At 44.0% G+C, this 15,469-nt stretch overlaps 1 protein-coding gene across 3 annotated transcripts in view; it reads right to left on the reverse strand.

The window, feature by feature from the left end:
• Positions 1-5,087, reverse strand: part of Acsl1 (acyl-CoA synthetase long chain family member 1) — a 63,933-nt gene extending 58,846 nt beyond the window's left edge. The window contains exon 1 of one of the 3 annotated variants that reach the window (XM_021169316.3): positions 4,920-5,087. The gene's annotated coding sequence lies outside the window, so the exon portion shown is untranslated. Of the gene's footprint in view, positions 1-4,099; positions 4,419-4,919 lie in introns of those variants that run through there. The other 2 variants (XM_085843969.1, XM_021169314.3) reach the window with 2 other exon arrangements.
• Positions 5,088-15,469: the final 10,382 nt, after the last annotated feature.

The following is a 15,469-nucleotide window of genomic DNA, read 5'->3' on the forward strand; positions in this document are numbered from 1 at the left end:
GAGAGAGAGAGAGAGAGAGAGAGAGAGAGTGTGTGCGCGTGCGCACGCACATGTAAGATGGCCAGAGGGAAGGTAGGTTCTGTAAGCTTGACTAGCCATACCTTCTCCCTCTACTACAGCTACTCCATCAGTGAGAAGAGGGAGCTGGGCTATTTCAGAGGTTGGGGTTTGTCTGACAGGACTCTAAGGTGCCAAGACATAGACGTGACTGTGTGTGGATCCCACGGGCACTCAATCCACCTTACTTCACCCACAACAGCCCTGTTACACTTAGCCCATGGCTTCTAGTTCTGTACTTTTACCAGGCAAATAACTCAGTAAGAATAACTGGGCAATACCACAGTGTCTGCAAACTGAGAACAGAGGAATCTATCCTCTGGTCTACTGGATGATCTCAACAGTATCACTACACCACGCCGGGAAGGAGGTAAGAGTGCTTCCCAAATCCACAGCAGAGAAAATCCCGAATCCATGATGTGTCACAGTGAGGTGAATCTCCTACTAATGTGCTTTGGCTCCAGGGTCTGTACCAAGTTAGGGCCTTGTTCCCGCCCACGGTCTCCTCAGCACTCGATGCATTCACCCCAACTGTGCTCCGGGCTTCCAAGACGAGGAGGCAGTTCAAGGGCAGACGAGGCCCCTTACTTTTTAATTCTCCCACTGAACTATGCTGAATCAATCAAGCTCTTATCTCTCGGAACTCAGGTGCTATGGAGAGAAAATTCGTGGCTGAGTATAAATGAGACAAAGAAAAAGTCAAGGAACTTTCCAAGCCTGAGAAATCTACTCCAGAGGGACCTAAGAGGAAGCACTTGAAAAAGCACAGGTTCTGACACCAGGCAGCCTAGACTCAAATCCTGCCTTGGGTGACTTAATCGCCAAATGGCACTGAGAAGTGGTTCTCAACCTATGGGCCAGGACCCCCCTCTTAGGGTCAAACGACCCTTTCACGGGGGTGGCCTAAGACCACAGAAAACACAGATGTCTACATTATAATTTATGACAGCAGCAGAATTACAGTTATGAAGTAGCAATGCAAACACTTATATGCTTGGTGGGGGCTGGGATCCCCACAACATGAGGAGCTCTGTATTAAAGGGTGGCAGCATCAGGAAGACTGAGAGCCACCGTCATAGTCTAAAAGTAAGACCTGCCTCACAGGGCTCCGGAGGGACCATGTGAAGCTCCCAGAACAGAACCTCTACTGCATCCCTGAGATGAGGGACAGGTGACAATGTAATCCTGTTGCAGCTTCCTCTTCATTCTGCTTAATCAACGGTGTTCTAACCTCCTGCCTACAGACATTTCGCCTCCAACAAACCTGAGTGCAGAGAGCCAAGTTTCTACAGCGGCCAAAACCCTGCAAATGCATAGATAATGCATTTATCAGAAGTCGCACCCCAAATGTGGAAATGTTCTAAGAGGCAAACCACACTTTTCTGATGCCCTAACTTCTTTCCATTTATCTTTCCAAACCATGAAATTGTTATTTCAACAGCTTTTCACGAAAATACACGAACCCAAAAGTCCATTAAAACCAACTCAGTAATTTTTAAGTAACTTACAAAATCATGAGAGCTTTTTAAAAAAAAAAAAGGATATGTTTAATTCTAAACATGTTTGTTTTAATTAGAGAAAAGAGGTTGGTAAACTGTTCTGAAATAAGCAACAAACAGAGAGTAATGAAGAAATTAAAAGTAGTCATCTCCAAAGTATGTTAACAAATCTGAGGAGATCACCTACATAACCGAGGTGATTAAAAATGAGTCGTCAGTCTGGAGAGATGGCTCAGCAGGTAAGAGCATCGAGCGGCTGCTCTTCCAGAGGACCTGAGTTCAATTCCCAGCATCCACCAGGCAGCCCCCAACCATCAGTAATTCCAGTCCCAAAGGATTCAAAGCCCCTCTTCTAGACTCTGAAGCCACTGCATGCATGTGGTATACAGACATATATGAAGACAGAATATCCAGACATATAAAATAAAAATAAAGGTTAATTTAAAAAATGAATTGTCAAAACGTTCAACTTCAAATGATAATATATGCCTTAAAATTATTTTTCAATTTGCTTATAAAACAACTGGAAGAAAATAAACCCAAATGTAATCTCTTGAAGACATTTCACTTCTATGTGTCCTGTTTTTTTTTATGACAAGCATATATTACTCTTATAATATGAAAAAGGAAAACTATAATTTAGATATTTAGATAGCTCTCATATTTTTTTGCTTAAAATTTGAAGACTAGCAAATAATTCAGAAAGAGAACTACCCTGGCTTCTATGTGCATTAAACCACTGGGTTTGAGATTTCAGACTTAAGATATGGGGCACATGCTGTTCCCCACCCAGCAGGCTCCCACTATCCTAAGGGAATACAGCCCTTACAAACCTCTAGGCTAAAGTGGCACCCCTCCTAGCCAGTCAAGACACAAGGAAAGAACCACTCAACTGTAATCTCTAGCCTTCCTCCTTACCTTCACTCCTCCAAGTTTACAACTGAAAAATAGGACTGCCTGCAAAGGTTAAGAAATTATAAACACCAGGATGGACAAAGCACAAAAATTAACTTATTCATGTGGTAATTTCCTTTCCCTCGGCCATCTAACTGATTACCCTGGGATTTCACAAACTGAGATTCCTCGGGAGTCGATACTCTTTGTGAAGAGGAGAATCGCAGTGTACCACCACAAACGCTGCTCAAAATGCCGTTCTCTTCAAGTTCAGCTGCTACTTTAGGCTTTGCATTTCTTTCAAGCTCTCAGAAGCCCCTCAGAGTACCAGGATGTGGAAACCTAAACTCAAGCACACAGCAGCTTTGGAATGCCTCTGTGCACTGAGAACGGCCCTCCAGGCACCAGTGCCAAAGGTACATCATGACCCTCAAGTGCATGTCTAACCACTAATTTGGACTGAAGACCTTCACTAAGGGACTCGGGCACCTTAAGCTATCTGGGCGGAACAGTCAGGCTTAAAGAGGGTTCAAGAGACTCACAGCTGGGGGCTGCCTTAAAGCCTGTTCTTTCCATTTTGCAGCAGGAATGTGTAAACAGGCCTGCCCGTAAAACATTTCTAACAGTGTGACTCAAGCTGAATTTAGTTGTAAGAAACAGTGCATGGCAAGCTTACCCATCAAATGAAACTGAGCTTACAAACTAAATGACTCTAAAAAGAATGAGGATAAACGTCTAGAAGTTATGGTAGGCATCCCACAGTCTAAGAACAACAACAGCAAGGCCGTAGGGAGAAAGATAAAATCTCTACAGGTAACCAACTCAACCACCTGATCTTACTCCAAACATGGAATCCCACAGCTCTAGATAGCCATATCCAAACTAAAGATGTGCTAAAGACATTAATTCACAACACTGTGACATGTTGGCTTGCATTTGGTGACTTTACATTTAACTCGGGAACTAAGTTGCTGAAAAGTACCTGTATGGTATAAATAGATAACCTGTCCCCACTGTGCCAGATGCCATGCATGTTAAATGTCAAAATTTCCAAGGCCTCATGATTTCAGTCAGGCTGTAATAATAATAAAGCACTGATAAAATATAAATAACAGAGACAGGAAGGAAATATGTGAAAATGCTTAGAATCACTGATGGGGAGGGTTTTTTTTGTTTTTGTTTTAAGTTTTGTCTGTTTACTGTAAATTTAGAAGAGGTGAGTGAATAAGGTAGGTTGCTTTTTCTTTTCTTTTCTTTTTCTTTTTTTACCTTCTCAGGTCATACAATTTTAGCTCAAGATCTCAATGCAGACCTTTTACAAAGAACCGGCCTCCCACCACAAAGGGATTTCCTTCAGCTGAACTACAAGAAAAAACATCTCCCAGGATCCGGTCCTGTCTTGTTTTCTGTTGTCACACCTCACCATATTGCTCCAAACCGATGGTTCCTTTTCGCTGCTCCCCATTCTTAACCTTGCCCATTGCAGACCTTCGGTTCTTAACTTTGGTGAGCTAGAAGGGTTTGGATGATTTCTGAGTTACGCTAATAATTTTCATTGGGCTAACCACAGATTACGTTCTGAAACGTGTATCCCAGAAACATAATCAAATGTCAAGTCCTTAAAGGGAAGACTACAAATGGATACTCACAGTTCCAAGAGGAAGCATTTTCATAACGGCCATTCTTAACTAGGTTCCATAATCCTGAGCTTGAGCGGTGTGGCAAGATGGTCTGTACGCTCTGGCATAGTGCAGTGATTAGATGGAGCTGCCTTCTCTAGATTCTAATCCGTGTGATCTTTTAAGTCCTGTATCAACACTCGGGGTCTACGTTTCAAGGTGATAAATATCATTTTTGCTCCCTAATTTAAAAATACATTAAAAGCCAGATTGCCTTAAATCAATGACTCCATCACCACTGTGTGTAGTGGCTCTGGGAGCTCCTCTTGGAGACACCGCGAGAATTTCTACTTATGACATCGGGCTCTGAGCGCTGCTTTTGACCCTCCTCGAACGCTCGGCGCAGGGGCACGTCACAGAGCAGCACCGGGACAGTCCGTGTCCACGCGCGGTGAGTGCGCGCCTCACAATCCCCGCCTCTGGGGGTACGAGGGATGCGGTGGCGGAGACGCCAGGGTCCCCAGCAAGCAGGACCACCTCTCGGCACCTGAGCTGGGCAGGGAAGGTCCCAGCCTCCACACCAGCCAGGGACCGGTGCAGAGAGGAACCTCTTGACTCCGTGGTGCATCAGCCCCGCGCGCGCACGGCCCGCGGGGGAACCCGGGCTCCGGCACCGGAAGCGGCGGCCGCCGGAGCGGCCCCAGAGCCTCCCGAAGCCGAGGGAAACGAGGCCGTGGAGCCCAGGCCGGAAAAGCGGAACGTCCCGCAGAGCCGCGGGGCGGTTCTCCGGTCTCGGCCCGGCTAGGGTCGCCTTGGCCGACACGCGGCCCTTCGCGGCTGGCGCACTCACCTCCTCCGCTGCCCGGGCTGCTCCACAGGCGGCTGTCACTGCAATCCACGAACTGCCCCGCGCCGGGTTGCGATGCTATTTAAGGAGTCGCGGCCGCAGCTGCTCTCTTGGCTGCGCCACCGGCGTTGCAGCAGCAGCAGCAGCAGGGCCGGGCGGCTGGTAGTGCGCGTGCCGTGCCACGCCGCCCCGCCCCGTCCGCAGGCTCCTCCCCGCCCCATCTCTTAGCGCGCCCACTCCCCCTCGCCAGCTCCTCCCCTCCTGTCGCACAGGTCGAGCCTGTCCCGCCCCATCACACCCACCGCTCCTCTCAGGTCCCGCCCCATCGGCGCCATTCCCGCCTCCCAAGCCCCGCCCTATCTGGGCTGATCCAAGCCCCTCTGACCCGCCGCGCCTCTCAGGCCACGCCCACCAGCTCCAGTCCTTCCCCTCCGGCCACGCCTCCTCGGTCGTTCGCCCCGCCCCTAAGACCCAGTCCTCCTTCAGGTCCCGCCCAGTCCTGCTGACTCCGCCTCTCCCTTCAAAGCCGCAAGGTGGGCGTGGCCTCCTTCAGGTCCAAGAGCATGGCTGTCAGCAAGCAAAAGCCACTAAGGTCACCCAAACTGCCCTCTAGTTTCACAATGAATCTGAGGTAGGGCAAAGGGTAAATCTGGAAGTCTCCTGAACCCTGATAATGTGATGCTAGGGAATGTTGCAGGTGCCCTTTAGCGCTTCCATCCTTAACATTCTTCCACAGCTGACTTCTTGGCATAGCCTCTCTGCTTGCTTCTCTGCTTGGAGGGACCAGGGTATCTGAAGAAGTCCCATCTTTCTTTAGCACAGATATACATGAACCCCTTTAATCCAGTTTCACCACAGTCCTTGGCTAGGAATACAGGACTTCCGCAATATCTTGGCCATGAGGCATCTCTGGACAACCCAGGCTCCTGTGTGGTTCGAGTGAAAAGCAGACTTAGTCGTTGCTCAAGGATGGTGTCCACCTGCCAAGTTTTAAAGGCTTGTCTGCCCTGCTCAGCCTTGGCTCTGTAGACTTGACAATCCTTTGGGATAACCTTTTAAGGGCTACCAACGGCCAATGCAAGGCCAGTAGGATGGCTCACTGGGTTAAAGCCCATGCCTGTCACAAAACCTGAAGTGCAATTCTCAATCCTCAGGATTGTGAGATACCATGTGTGCATGTAACTCTTCTCCAAACGTCATTTAAAAAAAAAAAAATCTTAAAGATACCCCAAAGCTTTAAGATAATCTTTTAAAAGGTTAAATACTAGAGTTGTCACTGTTGCTCAGTGTCCAGAACTGGTCAGTGTGGCTAAAGTAAGATGCAGATCGTGCTAACATTTTGAATGGGAAAAAAAAGGTCAACATAATTGTTGCCAGATTCACCAGCTGCATGTTACTTTGCTATTGCATGAGGCCAGTCATCCAGGTACAGGAGGGTTTGCTCCCAGCGTTAGGTGGAAGGCTTTCTAATATTGCCTTAAATTTGAGGGACAATTATTGTCAGAACACCTCTAATAACATATCATTTACTAGGTGACACTATTAATCAACTATAATGTCCATAACCCTATGAGGTGGTACCACCTCTGGTCCTCTTCTGTAGAACAGAAAACTGAAGGGCAGAGTCAGGTGTAAGAAAGGGCATGACTGCTGGGCAGTGGTGGGGCACGCCTTTAATCCCAGCACTCAGAGGCAGAGGCAGGCAGATTTCTGAGTTCAAGGCCAACCTGGTCTACAGAGTGAGTTCCAGGACAGCCAGGGATACACAGAGAAACCCTGTCTCGGGGGGGGGGGGGGGGCAAAACCATTCTTAGAATTCAAGATCATCTGCTTCTAAACCATGGACTTTACAACCACAGTGGCCTACCCTACCCTCTTGGGAGATGATTCATTCCCTCTAGTCACAAGTATACTCAAGCTGACTCAGCAAGGAATAAGTACTTTCCCTGGGTGTCTCTGGCCTTCCTCCTGTGGAGTCTGAGGCTCCTTGTCCAATGCTGGTGAGACAATCCTCACACAAACAGCTGCCATATCAGCGCTGCTTAACCTGGGGGTCACAACCCCTTTGGGGAGGGGCGGGAGGGATTGAATGACCCTTTCCCAGGGGTCACCTAAGACCATCGGAAAACCAGATATTTGCAATTTATAGCAGTAGCAAAATTGCAGTTATGACACAGCAATGAAAATAATTTTATGGTTGGGGACCACCACAATATGAGGAGCTATATTAAAGCATGGCAGCATTAGGAAGGTTGAAAAACACTATAGCAACTGAGTCTTCTAGGTCCTTGAGATTACTATCTTCCAGGTCTATAAGACTTTCTTGTCTATAAGGAGAAAGAAATAGACTCCATTCATTTTCAGTTGATGACATCTTGGCTTCTTTGAGTCTTCACCTGCAATATTACTCATTTTTCTCCTCTCCTTTTTATTTTTTGTTAACACAAATTCATTTATTGCAGGTTAGGTAAATCTTGAACAGTAATGCTTCTACTGGTCTTTGAGTTAGTCCCTTCCGTCTTCAGATGGCAGACCTGACTGAGACAGAAGATATATTGTAAAACCCAGGCCCCCTGCCAGCCACTGTTTACATGGACAAGCCACGATGCCAGGTGCCAATGGCTTATCTCTTCATCTTGGTCTTGCCACAGAAGGAGCAAGTGTGTTTGGCATGCTTCCACATTTTCAGGAGGGAGGCGCTATGATGGGTCCCATATATCTCCGTGCATTTAGCCACGTCACTGGAAGCTAAGCCCATCCCTTATCTAATCTTCAGCCCAGGGCTACCTTAGGCATTTTCTAGGTTCTGTAGTACAATCCTTTTCTAGTACCATGGAACCACACACCAGAAATGAGGTGATTTCAAGAAAAGAAATATGTAGTCCCACTGTTTCGGTGACTTACAAGAGTAAGGTGTCAAGATTTGTTCCTGAGGTCTGCAAAGGAAAGGACTCTTCCAGGTCTCTCTTGGACTTGCAAACATCTGTCTTGGCCCCTTGCCTCTCTATGCCATACTCCCAGTGTCTCCTCCCCCAGCCGTCCTTTCCAGTGTGTAGTCTAAATCTCTAAGGGGCACAGTCATATGCATGAGTGCCCAACCTAAGGCCCTAACTTTTAACTTGATAGTCTCCATTAAGATGTCATTCTCCAACACAGGAAGGGTTACCTGTTGGCAGTTGATAGGGAGCCTCTTGCTTCATCACATCCCACGTAAGACATTCACCCCAAGTTGGGTATCTTAAGTTGGATCCAAGCCCTGTATCGTTGTCAGTGTTCTGTTGGTGTGAAGAGACACCATCACCATGGCAACTTTTAGAAAGGAAATCATTTACCTGGGGCTGGCTTATGGGTTCAGAGGTTTAGTCCATTGTCATCATGGCAGGAAACATAGAGGCAGGCAGGCAGATGTGGTGCCGGAGCGGTAGCTGAGAGTTCTGGATCAGTAGGCAGCAAGAAATGAGTGAACCACTCACTGGGCATGGCTTGAGCCCATAGGGGCATTCCTATTTAGACCTATTTAGATCGTGATGCAGGGATATTAAATTTTGTAGAGCCAAGCATAGAGGAGTCAATTGGGAGATTTCTCTATGGAAGCTAGAGTCTCTTCTCTGTTGCTTAGCCTCTGTTGCATTTGACCTGATTTTTTAAAAATGTGGCTAACTCCAGCTATACTCAAATCTGTATCTGTCTAAAAAAGTCAACTGATCAGTCTTCTAGAAAAACTAGGCAGAGATTAAGTTCTCTGGGTGAAAAAAGGCTGACTGGCAGGTTGGCAGTGGCCTCATGTCTAAAGTTTCATTACAATCATCCACTGCAATGACGCGCCATACATGGATCAACAGCTCTGGCATGGCACCACTCACAATGGGCTGGGCCCTTGCCCATCAATCAGTCATGAAAAATCAGCTGGATCTCACCGAAGAATTCTTCTCAACTGATGTTCCCTCCTTTTGTCTAACACTAGCTTGTGTCAAGTTGACAGAAAATGATTCAGCACATTCATAAATCCTCGGAAGCTGTCCCAACTCTTCTCATGTCACTATTAAGATATGGCATAGTATTTGTACTTGGTGGTAGTCAGTTGCTTAATTGGATAATTTCTAGCCCTTCATGTGGGATCAATGCCAATTAGTGGGGTGTGTGTGTGTTGGGGGGGATTGAGAATCAGAAGCACATACAGTTTTGGAAGAGTTCTGGAAGTCCCTTTAAGAAAATTGCAAATATAAAGTTGGACATAAAAGTGAATATATGCATGGAGATCACACCTTTAAAGGGGCCTAGCAAGTGAATACGAGTTGAGGCCTAGTCTCCAAAGCAAGTTCTAGGTCAGCCAAAGCTACATACTGGGACCCCTGTATCAAGACCAAACAAAATTTTAAAAAATCAATCAAAAGTGAATACTTCTTTTATATTTATTATTATTAGATATTTATTTCATTTACATTTCCAATGCTATCCCAAAAGTCCCGCACACCCTCCCACACCCACCCACTCCCACCTCTTGGCCCTGGCATTCCCCTGTACTGAGACATATAAGGTCTGCACGACAAATGGGCCTCTCTTTTCACTGATGGCCGACCAGGCCATCTTCTGATACATATGCAGCTAGAGACATGAGCTGGGGGTGGGGGGTACTGGTTAGTTCAGAATGTTGTTCCACCTATAGGGTTGCAGATCCCTTTAGCTCCTTGGGTACTATCTCTAGCTCCTCCATTGGGGGCCCTGTGATCCATCCAATAGCTGACTGTGAGCATCCACTTCTGTGTTTGCTAGGCCCGGGCATAGTCTCACAAGAGACAGCTATATCAGGGTCCTTTCAGCAAAATCTTGCTAGTGTATACAATGGTGTCAGCGTTTAGAGGCTGATTATGGGATGGATCCCTGGGTATGGAAGTCTCTAGATGGTCCATTCTTTCGTCTCAGCTCCAAACTCTCTCTCTGTAGCTCCTTCCATGGGTGCCTTGCTCCCAATTCCAAGAAGGGGCAAAGTATCCACACCTTGGTCTTCATTCTTCACCAGCTTCATGTGTTTCGCAAATTGTATCTTATATCTTGGGTATTCTAAGTTTCTGGGCTAATATCCACTTATCATGAGTACATATGATGTGAGTTCTCTTGTGATTGAGTTACCTCACTCAGGATGATGCCCTCTAGGTCCATCAATTTGCCTAGGAATTTCATAAATTCATTCTTTTTAATAGCTGAGTAGTACTCCATTGTGGGAATGTACCACATTTTTTGTATCCATTCCTCTGTTGAGGGGCATCTGGGTTCTTTCCAGCTTCTGGCTACTATAAATAAGGCTGCTATGAACATAGTGGAGCATGTGTCCTTATTACTATTTGGAACATATTCTGGATATATGCCCAGGAGAGGTATTGCTGGAGCCTCCGGTAGTACTATGTCCAATTTTCTGAGGAACCGCCAGACTGATTTCCAGAGTGGTGGTACAAGCTTGCAATCCCACCAACAATGGAGGAGTGTTCCTCTTTCTCCACATCTTCGCCAGCATCTGCTGTCACCTGAGTTTTTTGATCTTAGCCATTCTAACAGGTGTGAGGTGGAATCTCAGGGTTGTTTTGATTTGCATTTCCCTGATGATTAAGGATGCTGAACATTTTTCCAGGTGCTTCTCAGCCATTCAGTATTCCTCGGGCGAGAATTCTTTGTTTAGCTCTGAGCCCCATTTTTAATGGGGTTATTTGATTTTCTGGGTATACCTTCTTGAGTTCTTTATATATATTGGATATTAGTCCTCTATCTGAGTTAGGATTGGTAAAGATCCTTTCCCGATCTGTTGATGGCCTTTTGTCTTATTGACAGAGTCTTTTGCCTTACAGAAGCTTTGCAATTTTATGAGGTCCCATTTGTGGATCTTACAACACAAGCCATTGCTGTTCTATTCAGAAATTTTCACCTGTGCCCATATCTTCAAGGCTTTTCCCCACTTTCTCCTCTATAAGTTTCAGTGTCTCTGGTTTTATGTGGAGTTCCTTGATCTACTTAGATTTGACCTTAGTACAAGGAGATAGGAATGGGTTAATTTGCATTCTTCTACACGATTATTGCCAGTTGTGCCATCACCATTTGTTGAAAATGCTGTCTTCTTTCCACTGGATGGTTTTAGCTCCCTTGTCAAAGATCTAGTGACCATAGGTGTGTGGGTTCATCTCTGGGTCTTCAATTCTGTTCCATTGGTCTACTTGTCTGATATACCAGTACCATGCAGTTTTTATCACAATTGCTCTGTAGTAAAGCTTTAGGTCAGGCATGGTGATTCCACCAGAGGTTCTTTTATCCTTGAGAAGAGTTTTTGCTATCCTAGGTTTTTTTCTTATTCCAGATGAATTTGCAGATTGCCCTTTCCAATTCATTGAAGAATTGAGTTGGAATTTTGGTGGGGGTTGCATTGAATCTGTAGATTGCTTTTGGCAAGATAGCCATTTTTACTATATTGATCCTGCCAATCCATGAGCATGGGAGATCTTTCCATCTTTTGAGATATTCTTTAATTTCTTTCTTTAGAGACTTGAAGTTCTTATCATACAGATCTTTCACTTCCTTAGTTAGAGTCATGCCAAGGTATTTTATATTATTTGTGACTATTGAGAAAGGTGTTGTTTCCCTAATTTCTCTCTCAGCCTGTTTATTCTTTGTGTAGAGAAAGGCCATTGACTTGTTTGAGTTAATTTTATATCCAGATACTTCATTGAACCTGTTTATCAGGTTTAGGAGTTCTCTGGTGGAATTCTTAGGGTCACTTATATACACTATCATATCATCTGCAAAAAGTGATATTTTGACTTCTTCCTTTCCAATTTGTATCCCCTTGATCTCCTTTTGTTGCCGAATTGCTCTGGCTAGGACTTCAAGAACATTGTTGAATAGGTAGGGAGAAAGTGGGCAGCCTTGTCTAGTCCCTGATTTTAGTGGGATTGCTTCCAGCTTCTCACCATTTACTTTGATGTTGGCTACTGGTTTGCTGTAGATTGCTTTTATCATGTTTAGGTATGGGCCTTGAATTCCTGATCTTTCCAAGACTTTTATCATGAATGGGTGTTGGATTTTGTCAAATGCTTTCTCAGCATCAAACGAGATGATCACATGGTTTTTGTCTTTGAGTTTGTTTATATACTGGATTACGATGAATTTCCATATATTAAACCATCCCTGCATTCCTGGAATGAAACCTACTTGGTCAGGATGGATGATTGTTTTGATGTGTTCTTGGATTCAGTTAGCAATAATTTTATTGAGTATTTTTGCATTGATATTCATAAGGGAAATTGGTCTGAAGTTCTCTATCTTTGTTGGGTCTTTCTGTGGTTTAGGTATCAGAGTAATTGCGGCTTCATAGAATGAGTTGCGTAGAGTACATTCTGCTTCTATTTTGTGGAATAGTTTGTGAAGAACTGGAATTAGATCTTCTTTGAAGGTCTGATAGAACTCTGCACTAAACCCATCTGGTCCTGGGCTTTTTTTGGTTGGGAGACTATTAATGACTGCTTCTATTTCTTTAGGGGATACAGGACTGTTTAGATCATTAACCTGATCCTCATTTAACTTTGGTACCTGGTATCTGTCTAGAAATTTGTCCATTTCATCCAGGTTCTCCAGTTTTGTTGAGTATACCCTTTTGTAGAAGGATCTGATGGTGTTTTGGATTTCTTCAGGATCTGTTGTTATGTCTCCCTTTTCATTTCTGATTTTATTAATTAGGATGTTGTCCCTGTGCCCTTTGGTGAGTCTGGCTAAGGGTTTATCTATCTTGTTGATTTTCTCAAAGAACCAGCTCCTTGTTTGGTTGATTCTTTGAATAGTTCTTGTTTCCACTTAGTTGATTTCGCCCCTGAGTTTGATTATTTCCTGCTGTCTAGTCCTCTTGGGTGAATTTGCTTCCTTTTGTTCCAGAGCTTTTAGGTGTGTTGTCAAGCTGCTAGTGTGTGCTCTCTCTAGTTTCTCTTTGGAGGCACTCAGAGCTATGAGTTTTCCTCTTAGAAATGCTTTCATTGTGTCCCATAAGTTTGGGTATGTTGTAGCTTCAGTTTCATTAAACTCTAAAAAGTCCTTAATTTCTTTCTTTATTCCTTCCTTGACCAAGGTTTCATTGAGAAGAGTGTTGTTCAGTTTCCACGTGAATGTTGGCTTTCTATTATTTATGTTGTTATTGAAGATCAGCCAGTCCATGGTGATCTGATAGGATGCATGGGTCAATTTCAATATTTTTATATCTGTTGAGGCCTGTTTTGTGACCAATTATATGGTCAATTTTGGAAAATGTATCATGAGGTGCTGAAAAGAAGTTATATTCTTTTGTTTTAGGATAAAATGTTCTGTAGATATCTGTTATATCCATTTGTTTCATAACTTCTGTTAGTTTCACTGTGTCCCTGTTTAGTTTCTGTTTCCATGATCTTTCCATTGATGAGAGTGGTGTGTTGAAGTCTCCCCCTATTATTGTGCGAGGTGCAATGTGTGCTTTGAGCTTTACTAAAGTTTCTTTGATGAATGTGGCTGCCCTTGTATTGGAGCATAGATATTCAGAATTGAGAGTTCCTCTTGGAGGATTTTACCTTTGATGAGCAAGAAGTTTCCCTCCTTGTCTTTTTTGATGACTTTGGGTTGGAAGTCGATTTTATTAGGTATTAGAATGGCTACTCCAGCTTGTTTCTTCAGACCATTTGCTTGGAAAATTGTTTTCCAGCCTTTCATTCTGAGGTAGTGTCTGTCTATTTCCCTGAGATGGGTTTCCTGTAAGAAGCAGAATGTTGAGTCCTGTTTGTGTAGCCAGTCTGTTAATCTATGTCTTTTTATTGGGGAGTTGAGTCCATTAATATTAAGAGATATTAAGGAAAAGTAATTGTTGCTTCCTATTATTTTTGTTTTTAAAGTTGGCATTCTGTTCTTGTGGCTGTCTTCTTTTAGGTTTGTTGAAGCATTACTTTCTTGCTTTTTCTAGGATGTGGTTTCCGTCCTTGTATTGGTTTTTTTCTGTTATTATCCTTTGAAGGGCTGGATTCGTGGAAAGATAATGTGTGAATTTGGTTTTGTTGTGGAATACTTTGTTTTCTCCATCTATGGTAATTGAGAGTTTGGCTGGGTATAGTAGCCTGGGGTGGCATTTGTGTTCTCTTAGTGTCTGTATAACATCTGTCCAGGATCTTCTGGCTTTCATAGTCTCTGGTGAAAAATATGGTGTAATTCTGATAGGCCTGCCTTTATATGTTACTTGACTTTTTTCCCTTACTGCTTTTAATATTCTATCTTTATTTAGTGCATTTGTTGTTCTGATTATGTGTCAGGAGGAATTTCTTTTCAGGTCCAGTCTATTTGGAGTTCGGTAGGCTTCTTGTATGTTCATGGGCATCTCTTTCTTTAGGTTTGGGAAGTTTTCTTCTATAATTTTGTTGAAGATATTTGCTGGTCCTTTGTGTTGAAAATCTTCATTCTCATCTACTCCTATTATCCGAAGGTTTGGTCTTCTCATTGTGTCCTGGATTCCCCGTATGTTTTGAATTAGGATCTTTTTGAATTTTGTATTTTCTTTGATTGTTGTGCCAATGTTCTCTATGGAATCTTCTGCACCTAAGATTCTCTCTTCCATCTCTTGTATTCTGTTGCTGATGCTCCTCACATCTATGGTTCCAGATTTCTTTCCTAGGGTTTCTATCTCCAGCGTTGCCTCACTTTGGGTTTTCTTTATTTTGTCCACTTCCCCTTTTAGGTCTAGTATGGTTTTGTTCATTTCCATCACCTGTTTGGATGTGTTTTCCTGTTTTTCTTCAAGGACTTGTAACTCTTTAGCAGTGTTCTCCTGTGTTTCTTTAAGTGAGTTATTAAAGTCCTTCTTGATGTCCTCTACCATCATCATGATATATGCCTTTAAATCAGGGTCTAGCTTTTCGGGTGTTTTTGGGGTATCCAGGACTGGCTGAGGTGGGAGTGCTGGGTTCTGATGATGGTGAGTGGTCTTGGTTTCTGTTAGTAAGATTCTTATGTCTGCCTTTCGCCATCTGGTAATCTCTGGAGTCAGTTGTTATAGTTGTTTCTGATTAGAGCTTGTTCCTTTCGTGATTCTGTTAGCCTCTACCAGGAGACCTGGGAGACTAGCTTTCTCCTGAGTTTCAGTGGTTAGAGCACTCTCTGCAGGCAAGCTCTCCTCTTGCAGAGAAGGTGCACAGATATCTGTTGTTCGGACTTGCTTCCTGGCAGAAGATGAAGGCCCGAAACAGGCCCCGTCCCAGAAGCTGTTAGCTTCTGTAGTCCACACTCTCACCTGTGCAGACTAGTATTGGCAGGATCCAAGAACGAAGATGGCTCCCGCAGATGCTCTGGCAAAGCCCTCCCGGGCAGGCTGAATGCTTCTTTTGAATGAGAGAAGAAATCATGGTATGATACAAATTTAGAACATCTGTGTCCTTTAGGGCCACAGCAGTGTGAATGGAGGCAAAGAAACATTAACATGATTGTCCCAAAAATTTCACAAAGTTAAGAAAAAAACTAAATTAAAAAAATAAACTTTCCCTACCTGAATATTAAGTTTTCCTTTTGCA

This window comes from Mus caroli, unplaced genomic scaffold (assembly GCF_978045245.1).
Source record: "Mus caroli unplaced genomic scaffold, Mus_caroli_1 scaffold_10, whole genome shotgun sequence".
NCBI lineage: Eukaryota > Metazoa > Chordata > Mammalia > Rodentia > Muridae > Mus > Mus caroli.